The sequence below is a fragment of the Telmatherina bonti genome, assembly GCF_933228915.1.
Source record: "Telmatherina bonti genome assembly, chromosome: 12".
Classification (NCBI taxonomy): Eukaryota; Metazoa; Chordata; class Actinopteri; order Atheriniformes; family Telmatherinidae; genus Telmatherina; species Telmatherina bonti.
Window position 1 is genome coordinate 16,672,686 of NC_136610.1, and position 11,577 is coordinate 16,684,262.

Genomic DNA, 11,577 nt, shown 5'->3' on the forward strand with positions numbered 1-11,577 from the left:
TCTTCAACAACGATCAGCTTCACTTTCTCAAGCAAAAATAGGGGAATCTTGTTTATTTCTGTAAATTAGTTGATTACAACTGAAAATGGAGCTTTTTTTCTCTCTGAAGAATATTTGTTGTGACTCTTGTACTGAATATGACGCATTGGGGGTTTTAGCATAATGGAAAATGGCATAATTTGTGTTTATCAGCCATTCAAAAATGCCAGAACCTACAAATGATTCGGTTCTTTTATCACACGGATTTATTTCTAACACTGGCTCTTGTTGATGTCACTTCATGCTATATCTTGTGTTTCCATCATTGCTTGTCCAGATGTCGCCTTGTCCTGGATGAGCAATTATTTTCATATGTGGTATAACTGTGGCTCGTGAAACAAAAGACCCAATCACAAGGTTAGTCATCTTATTAAGAAAAAATAAATTAAAATAAATTAATAAATAAGTTAGAATAAACAAATTGAATAAATAAATAAGGAAGTAAATAAATAAATAAATGAAAAATGACATACTCACAATGTCAACACACACACCAAACATGGTCTCACAGGAATACACTGTTGCTTTGCCCTTGCTGCAGGAATCTTTACAGTCAACTTCAGTTGAATTTTGCTATGGAAATGTTTCAATGGAAATAAGAGAAACAGAAAAAATGACAGGGAGAAAACTTACCGAGGCATTAGAACTAGAACTAAATAGTTAAGCTAAAACATTACCGACAGTATGAACTGTCTTCTAACATGTGAAGGCCTTATACTGTTCCTAAATGTCACTCCAAGTAAAAATAGCCCAGATCTGTTTGGATTAGCCTGGTGAGAACATGTTGAGTACAGTGGTTGACTCCATACAAAGCTTTGGAAAATTTGGATGTGACTATTCAGACACATAAACTGCAGCAATGAAACACTGCAAAGCTGTGCTTGTTATTTGTTCGCATTTTACTGTAAATTTATTAATGCCAAAGAAAAGGACAAACATCAAAATATGAGTTATGCAGTTCTTTTTGTCATGAATAAAAATACCAAAACTTCCACAAAGTAAATCAGAGTTTTGTGGAGTGGACTGTGCCGCTCTATGTTTTGTACAAAGGGGTTTTTATCGTCCCAACTGCTGCATCTTCTTTTGTTTTCGTGTTTGACATCAACACTTTCACAGGGGAGGTGTCACTCGCTCTTCAGATTGTATAAATGAAGGACTTGAGCGTCTTAATTTCTTTGATCCCATGGCTTCCTGAAATTGCCGGCTTAAACATTGTTCTGCTGTTCTCCTTCTTCCCACAGGAGACTTTCCATCCCATACCAGACACTGAACGAGCTGGTGTAAGCCTCCCTAAGTCACTCTTAGCTCCAACGCCACAGCTTGTGTGAGCCAATTCATGCTGAATAAGACCATGTTAATCAGGGGTTTACAACGGGACTAAGTAACTTCGTTTCTATCCGCTGTTAACCTGAAAATGCTGCAATGGCCAACTGGACTCATAGCTAAAGGGTTTTTTGTTGTTACTGTTCCCAAAACAAGACAGACATGCCCACACTGTGTTCAAACTGATGGTTAAGATCTTGTGATGCAATTTTAAAACAAAGTTTACATGAAGGGCTGAGTGAAAATTTAGAGTGAAAAGGAAATTGTTGAATACATGAATGGTTTTTCCCAAAAGTTTGACCCAGAGTTCAAGGACCTTGACAAAAATAAATAAAATCAGTCAAATATTCTCACCAAAGATATAAAAATTACATAAATATGAGGAAAAATGAAAATTTATGTGACGTTTATGATCAACCCTGCAACAAAAAGACCTGGTATATGTTATGTTTTGGCAGGCACAGCGAGGAGTATCATGCAGATAAAGGCTTGTCGTCACGAATCTTCAGATTCAGGTTTGTTGTGATGGGAGACTGGAGTTATCAGGAACTGTCCACACAATGTGATGTATGGCAGAACGCGTCGCTCAGCGGTAGGAACCTAAAATCAACAGAAAGTGGTTTGCTTGTAATAGTTTTTAAAGACTTGTGACTTTATCAGCTAATTATAATGCCACAACATTTGGTGAATTCTGCCGTTAAAGGACTGACAATAAATTTATTTGGCATAAGGACGAAGAGAGGAATCATTCAGCAAATTTTGTGGTGAAAAGGCAAAACTACTTTCTGAATAATCATCCAGTTATCTACAAACTAAGATGATCAAAATGACATGTCAGTTTAATCCAAACTGAACTGAAGACATATAAAAATTCTCCAAATAAAACATAGATTATGATTTCCAGTCACTCTTGTGCAGCTCTTCCTATATTCACACAAAAACTAATCCGCACAAAGTGTCTGACATTACTCAAAGGTACGAGCAAAAATGCCGTTATCAGGAGTCCTATGTGGAGTACAGTCAGAGAACCCTCTGCTCTCTGCTGCTTATCTGTGCTCTTCAGTACGGGTTAGTGTCTGCCGCAGGGAGATGGGGAGGAGAAGAGGGGAGCTGCAGAGAGTTGCTGTGTTGTGTGTGGGATCATGACTGGACAGTGTCAGGTGGGGTCAGGGGCAGGGCCGGCCTGCGAGCTCACCAGGAATGTAGTCATCTTATCAGTTGTAAAGGAGCTCTAGAGCCTCTGGAAGAAAAGCAAACGTCTCCGCAGCAAGACATATATTTTTCTTGTCCTGCTTTGCTCTTCTTGGCAGATTTAATGCTGGGTTGAAGATACCAAGTACTCTAACTGTCATGGAGGATGTGATTTAAGACACATTTCTCTTTTTTCATCACTTTTCCTCCCTCTCTACTAATGTTTTGATAAATTTCCATAACATATCCATAATGAGGATTGTTCATCAACAGTAGCTGCAGAAATCTTCCATTTCCATCCTGGTTTTCTTTTGAACATATGAAACCTGATACGACCTAAAAGTGAACACATTCATTCTGACTTTGCTTTACTGATGTAAACCTTTTAATGAACTCTCAGCACAGATGATGAGAAGTTGTGGGCATTTATTTTAAAAAAAGAAAGCTCTATTTGAGTTATAAAGTGAATGTGGTGAATATAAAAAGATTGAGGCATCATACTGTCTGTAATTGCAAAAATGCATGTTAACTTACAAGCAGTTTTTTTCAAGAGGACGAGTCAATGAAATATACAATGCAGGAGGTTGACTGCATCAGTGAGAGACTGCAGTGACTGCAGTGAAATTCTGATGTTTTGATTCAAGTTGCATGATAACAATAAAAAAAGTAACTACAAGCTTGAGTTCATTCCAATCTGATTTGCATGATTACATAAGACAGGCACGAAGCAAAAGTGAGAATACGGCGACATTCAGAAAGCACAAAGCGAACTTGTAAAAGAAAAAGAGGACAAAAAAACAGCTGACACAGTTGACACTGAGCCGGGGAGTACAAAGGAAAAGTTTTCTATTTTCATGAAAAATTCAGCAGGATTTTCTATCAGCTGTGAAGTTGCCAAACTCAAACTGCCTTTCTCTCCTGGGCCATTTCTCATCCCATAATCCCTTGCTCTGTCTCCTCCTTGGCAAGTCCAGCCAATCAAAGACCTCAAAGGGGTGAGTGATGGGGAGGAGGATGAACCAATTAATTTGGCAATGACTGAAACCCTCCCCAAGAACAGCCAAGTCACTAAGTCGCAGACTTGTTGCTCAGCGGGATGCAAGCGCTTGTGGATTAGCGCTTGCAGCAAACAGGCACAAGGGCCAACGCGGCAGGGGGCTGAGACCCCGTGAGAAGAGGTAGCAACCCCTCCAATGGGAACCTCATAAAAAGAAGGCCATAAGAAGGTGAAGGAGGTCCCCTCATGCTGAGCTGACCAGCAACTTTGGGCTCTAAGGACTGGCGCAGTGATGCAGATAGGTGGTCATGACCCTGTCTCCATGGTGCTGAGAGGTTGACAAACCAAAAGTAAATCCTTCAGCTCAAACAGAACAGGCTTATATATAGACTCAGTCTGGTCTCTGCCTTAAAGTCATCATTGCTCAATTAAAACAGAGCATGTGGGAAGTCAAGGACAAACAAGTTTCTGTTTCTTGTGGCAACAGTACCAGCTGCACCTGGACCTGATGTGAAGGGAAAAAAATGGATTAGTTTGACTCAAAAAGAAGAGGTCAATAGATGTCCCATTAACACATAAGCAAAGTTATTTGGGCGAAGAATAGGTTTTATCTGGAAAAGCATCACTCCATTCATATTTTATTTGATTTTCTTTTGTAATCATTTTCATATTCAGTTTATATATACAAGCAGATAATAAACAAATCAATGATATTTATCTTAAATAAATCAACAGTTTAACAAAGTTTTTCTTTTTTCTCTTAAGAATAATTATTCATACAATTGGTAAAAGACATATAAACTTATGTTTATTTCTTTTTTTTTTTTTTTTTTTTTACTTATCTGATTCCTTTCTTAATTCACTTTTGAGTGATGATATATTGGTTGACTTGTCCTCTAAAATAGCTAATATCTCCCAAGCACTGTACACAACACCCATCTATCCATTTTCCCAACAGCTTAGTCCTCTTCAGGGTTGCAAGAAACACACAACACAGCTTTTGAACTAGCCTCTAATGTGCCTTTTACCACTTTTTGCATAACTGGTTTCAGACCCAGTAACATGTGCATTTATTAAATGGGATTTGCAGCATAGTGCATTTTCTTATCTTTTGACACAGCAAATAAATATTGATATCAATGCCTCTGCACCTTCTTAATTGTATATTCAAGTCTTCCACAAAGTTATGGTTTTACTTTCTGCTGGTGTGCTTAAAATGTTTCATGCTTAACTGAATTGGATGTTGAACACAACCAAAGTGAACTGTTGACACAATCTGTGTAATATGATACAGATAAATTGATAACAAGTCAAATATATGATCTATTGTAGGAATTTACGAAAGAGAAACCAAATGATTTCTTTTGGATTAACTGTGTTATCATTAGTTTTATATATATATATATATATATATATATATATATATATATATATATATATATATATATATATATATATATATACAAACATTTACAAAATGTGACTTTTTTATTTCTTTATCTTACTTCTGTAGAAAGAAAAAAGTAAAAATAGAAAGCAATTCAATAACATATATTTTGTAATGCCATGTTTATGTTAAACCAGCACTTGTTAACTATCAAACTTTAAAAATGTGTGTTTCTGACTCATTTTCATGGCACAATGATACTTATTATGTATTCTCTTAAAGCCATTGTGGCCATCCTGAGGCTGAGAAACTGCACCTCACAAGTGGTACACTGTATAACAACAGCACTGCATTGCATGCCGGCAACTGAATATCAACACTCTGGGCATTTCTAACCTACACTGTGGCTGATACATGCAAAAAGAAAAAAGAAAAACATAAGAGGACATCATTGCATTACCTGAGGAAGCCACGAAAAAAGAGGGAAAAAGGGATAGAGCAAGACCCAAAACAAGAGTCAACATCTGACTGGCTTTTACTGGGGGATGACAGCTCAGAATACAGACAGGACACAAGATGAATGACGATTTTGTTGAGAGAAAATCTGCCAAAATTCAATGCTGCTTTTAATCGTTAATCTGTTTCTGGGAACCGATGTTACAAATCATCAAATAACCAAAAAAGCAGGAACCGAAAACACACATTAAAAAAGACTAAATTAGTTGCCGCAACATAAGTTATTGAATATATGAATATTTCTAAGAAAAAAGGGCCAAACCGCACATATAATTGCTTTGAGTTCCACACACACACACTTGTATAAATGAATGATTGAATATGTGTCATGCAGCCAGTTTTAACCACCACATCAGCATTCAGTTTGAGAGCATTTTGAAAAAAAAAAAAAAACATCTTGCCACATCTGCTCTGCCAGGAAACAATGGCACCGAGTGTATCAGTGATTATTGCCATCATCTGGGTTTCACTTTCAGGTGCATACACAGAAAACTGTGTTTTCTGTCTCTGGTTCCCAAAGAAACAGGTAACAAGGTTTTCTCTCCTCCAAAATCAAATCTTTTTGAACCATGTATGTGTTTTATGTGCTTGGCTGTAGAATTAAAATACAATAAAGTTGACCACAAGGGTGGCAGCATGCACACATTCTTATCACCAATCACTTCCATGCAGGTCGGCAGACGGCAAATGACACCAGACAACATACCTCTCTAAACAAATTGCCCCCTGGCTGACCCCAGGAGACAGAACATCTAAACAACCAGAGAGATGTGTATATTACACACACAGACACACATTCTCCCTCAGCCTAATGACCATTACAGAGATAAATTTGAGTGAGCCATGGTTATGTGCAAGCTTTATATGCAAAGATTAACATGGGAAGAATCAGCTCGAGTAACTGCATCCAAGAAAATGTTCATCTTTCTTGAAGGTACTGGTGGTTTTTATATTAACAGATAACAATTTGAGATTATATTAAGAAAATAAGACAGTTTTAAACATTGTTTAAAAGCATGTTTGATGCCTTTTAAAGACAGTGGAAATTAGTATCACGTGAAAGGCTTTCCTGACTTGTCCCCACTCAGATGTGAAAAAGGAGAAGTCCATGTTATTCACATTGCTTTTTAATGTGTCATATTATAGATTAACTGTGTGAAATGTGTTTATGGAAACTGTTAATAGCTCAAATGTCTATGTTTTAGCTGTTACTTTTGAAAATCCTGAACCGATGGTTTTCCAAAGATCTGCTCCTGAACCCCCGAACGGCCTTGATACAACTGTTATGCAGGGCGATGATGGCAGACAGAAATATCTGATTTAAACAGCAATCATTAAGTCTAAAAGTGCTCTGTAATTTTGAGGTGCATTGGTACTGCAGAGCCATCTCGTCCCGTTGAGCCAGAAGTCAAAGCGATGAGCTGCAGAAAGCACCAGAGCTTGTATCTGTGGAGGCCAGCGGGGCCTCATCTGTGACTGAGTGGGTGCTAGAACGCCAAGCAGAGAAGTGCCGGGTCACAGTAAAGGTTAACAAAATCAAGGCAGGGAATTTACGAGCGTCCGTGCCTCACAAGCGATGTCGCCAACGGCAAAGGAGGGAGTGTAAAAGACAAGGGTGGATGAGAGGATTATAGAGTGTGTATGAGCATGTGTGCAGAGGTACACATGTTTATGTGCATTTGGTAGTGAGATTTTCGCCTACTTTGAAAGCAATACATTGTGACAGAATGATTAGGGACCTTCGATGTGAATGTGTGTTCATTTCACACACCGTTGGGCTTGATGCCCTCCTTAAACTGGCTTAAAGAATTTGGAACTGAAAGAGCCTGCACACTGTAGACACCATCATCTGTTCATGTGTTTCAAGTTTTGTCATGTGTTGACGTAACTAAATTTTGCTTGGAAAAGCGAAATGTCCACCTTGGAAAAAGGATCACATACAAAAAGACTTAGTGCAACAATAAAGGAATAAACCGCATGGTAATTGCGCTTACACATTTGTACTACAGTCTGAAGCTGTAGTACAAATGCATTAGCTTGCTTGCTGTAAAAATGATTAAATTCCAGGGTGTCATGATGATTTAGAAAATGCAAGTGACCAGCATAGATGCAAACATCTTTCATTTTAATATTGCTACAATGCTGTTATTCAAAGTTTAGATAGATTGTCAGCAGTTAGGAATTCTGTCATTCCTACATGAAAGGTTTAGCACTGAGCTGGGGTTTTAGGTTTATGAAAGTGTAACTGGTAGTTGGCTCTAGTTCAAGCACACATGCTGGTGTTTGATCAGGAGCCTCTGGGCATCACATTGTAATGCAGATGGCACTTTTCTTTCTCACCACCATTTACTGATTTGTATCTACATCTTGCAAGGTGACTGCTTTTAAGGAGAATGGGTCATCATGTTTATTATATATATATATATATATATATATATATATATGTATATATATATATATATATATATATATATATATATATATATATATATATATATATATATATATATATATATATATATATATATATATATATATGTTTTGTACTGATGAATGTGGTAAACTTTTCATAAAAAAATAATTACTCCACTTTGCTTGAGACCACAGAATATTGCCTGCCATGTATGTTGCTGAAAGATTCCTAAATGAGCTTCCAGATGTGCCAAAGTGAGTGCCAAATGGGCGTGTTGATCATTTTAATGTCTAATTACCAGACATAGACATAAACTGCCATTGCAACCACTTTTTTTCCCCATAACACAGCAGTGCAGGGAGAAAGTGAATTCTGCCCAATATGATATCTCATATAAAGCAAACTGACAGTGTAAGACTAAAACAAAATTTTTAAATATGAACCTGGATCAGTGAAATCACATTAAATCTTCCTCACATCAAAGTAGCAATAGATAGATGTCTTCATATCAAAGAATTTAAAGGGGTGCTATTATGGTATTTTGAGTTTTCTGAGCTTTCTACAGTGTCACAGTGTTGAATCCTCATCAGACATGTGAACGGCACCACTTTTTATCACCTAAACGCATGTTTGAGTTTGAGTTCCAGCACTCTCTCCGTTCGGTTTCCATGGTGACGAAAAACGCGTTGTTTAGAGAGTTTTTTCTACTTGGAAATCCTTGTGACGTCCCGGGAGATAAGGTTCGGTGATTGGTTACCTTCTACTGGTTAACAAGGGCATGTACAAATACATCAGGCGGGTGGAAAACGTTGGATAAAGTTATTTCCAACGATGGCTGGTGAGTTTACCAAAGAGAGACATCCTGCTGCATTCGTTGCTGTGGGTTGCTGTTTTCCACTTTGTTTTCAGGGTCTGATTCAGGTTCCAACATGTAGGGCTGTATGCTATGTGTTGACATTGTATTTTATTTTTATTGAGTTCATATTAGCCTAATCCTTCTGTTTATGAGATGTTACAATGACGGCGAAAGCAGGTGCGGTGCGTGCTCCTGATGTAGTGCAGTGGCGGGAGGCGGGGCTTAATGCGAAAGAGTCTCAATTCACTCGTTTTGCCCACAGGCTAATCTGACAGCCTATGGAGAGGGTCGGTCTGAAGTAAATAAAGCGAATTGTGACAATCGCTTTATTCGATCAATCCCAGCCCTTCTGATCTCAGAAATAAAAATAAATTAGCCTGAAATGCACATAAAAGTTCCACTTTAAGGACTTCTCATTATTCATCCAACAACAATGAGAAGATACTGACATTCAATCATGTTAAAAATACGCACACATCACTGACACACAAACACACAGACACACTCACACTGTACAGATAAGATGCCTTTCCTGTGTTTTGTGGCTGTCTATAAGTGGAATAGAGGCCCTTGATTTTGGGAGACAACTTAGCGATAGGACACTTCATCACGGTGGTTTGTGGCAGTTCTCAGCTTCTCTCCCCCACTGATAGCTCCAGTTTGTCTGGAAGTAGTTATGCTTTGTGATAGTCTGGCAGTATCATAGATTTGTCTCTTCAAACCAGTTGGAGCTCGTACAGTGTATCAAGTTCTAGATGCATATGGCTTTAATTTGACCCCTCATGAAACTGCTTTCATTACAAATGTTTTTATTCTACACATTATCAAAGTAACAACAGATGATATACGTGGTTGCTTTCCAACCAAGTGAATGGTTTAAGGTTAACGTTAAATGCTGCAGTAAATTCTGGTTTTCCTGACTGGCTCCTTGCTGGCATCCTTTGGTTCCATCCACATGTGAACACATTTGTCATTTTCACATATAATAACACAGGGCATTGAATTTCCCCTATCCTTACTTTTACAAAACTCCTCCTGAGCTTAAAGCACAGTAGGCATCAGTCTGCCTGTCCATCTGACCTACTGCGATGCTGATGACTGATCTAATTCAAGAAATACTCTGTGTTTCCAAAGAGCTGGTAGGGGGGAGACTCAGTTTGATGGCTCCACCCTGGGCTGGGCACCATCCATCTCTTCACTTGCCCGTCGCCTGTTGCCCCGCTACTGAATGCTGATCCACTTGAAATCCATTCAAAGAGCATATTTGCCAGATGACAGTGCTGTCTGTGTACCATTCATTATTGCTAAGGTAGATACATTGTCATTGGGAGCCTCTCACACTGGCATAAATCCTTGGTCAACAGTAAGTCTGGGTCAAGTGATTTATACACAAGGGCACGTACGGACATATGCTTGCTCCTCTCCCCTACAGATATATACATAGAGGCACACTCAAACACACATTTAGCACATTCACCACCAAACTACAGAAACCTGTTACTGTACTCACAAGGGCCATAATGGGAGTCTTGTTTAAAGTATAGAAGAATCTGGTCAAAGTCTAACGGAGGTCAATTTCTGAGGATATGCAGAGCCCAAGGGAGTGAGTGCTTGCAGTTCTCCTCCTCCATGTTGCTCTTCACGTAGGAGGAGTTGGTACCATAAAGAATTCTCACACTCTGAGCACATCCATGCACACAGCATGTGGTAGTAAAGCTCTTCATACACACAGGGGGAAATGAAGTTCTAAGTAGCTTCAGTGTGCTTGACTGAAATCTCTTAACTGGAACTGAGAAGATGCAGTGTGTGTTTTAGAGACTTGTATGCTGCATGCAATACGACTGCATTACAATATTCCAGGGGAAAATATCCCAAGTGAGCAAATCGCACTGTTCTAAAGGCCACAACAGTTTTAAATGCTCACAGAACAAGTCTTGCAACACATCTGAAAATTTGATACAATATTAAGTCAATTAAAGGCCACATCCTCTGTGCCATGAATCAAATATTAATCTTTTCAACCATAAAAACAGCACAAAAGGTAAACATTGTGGCCTACTTCCAGATTTGCGGTGTATCTTAATAGCTAAATAACGTAATTTTCATCCCGGCAAACTGAAAAGCGCCATGACAGAACTATTGGGGACCTGTCAAAGTCACATCACGTCAGGGAGACGAACTGATCCTGCTGATATTGCCCATTGTCTAGTCTTTGAAAAATACAACTGACAGATGCTTGTCTTATCTATAGTCCTCATAGCCCCCTTGATGTACATCATCAGACTTCAACAATATTGACTTCTGTTGAGGAGATTAGCTGTCAAGCTTATATTTTGTTAAGGGATCAAGGTCCTTCATGTTCTTACCTAAATATAACTTTACTCCATTGCAGGTTTGAAATTGCTGGTGCAGGTGGTATTTCATTTATAAGAGCGCTCAAGACCTAAAATGCCTTGGCTTGACCACTAGGCTTTGGAGGGATTATCTGATGAATTCGTGTTTTACAGCAGCTGTTAGAGAGAAGTCACCAGGGGTCTAAAAGTGGATGTGAACGCCCTCCACCAATTGTGCCATATGGTCACTTTCATTTTTTTTTTTTATTTATTTACTTGTTGAAAAAACTTGGCATTACTCTGCCCATTTAGTTTGATTTGCTTGATGTAACTAGTTACAACTCAAAGGTTTTGATCATGATGTAACGGAAAAAAATGCTGTGTGATAGGGGCTGTATCAAACTACACCCAAAATTAAATGTCCTTAGCCCTGTCTCCGAGAGCATCAAGTTAATCTCATGCACGTCTACATTGATAAGGATCTCCTGCAAGACAAATATGCAGCACCTCTTTGGTCACTGG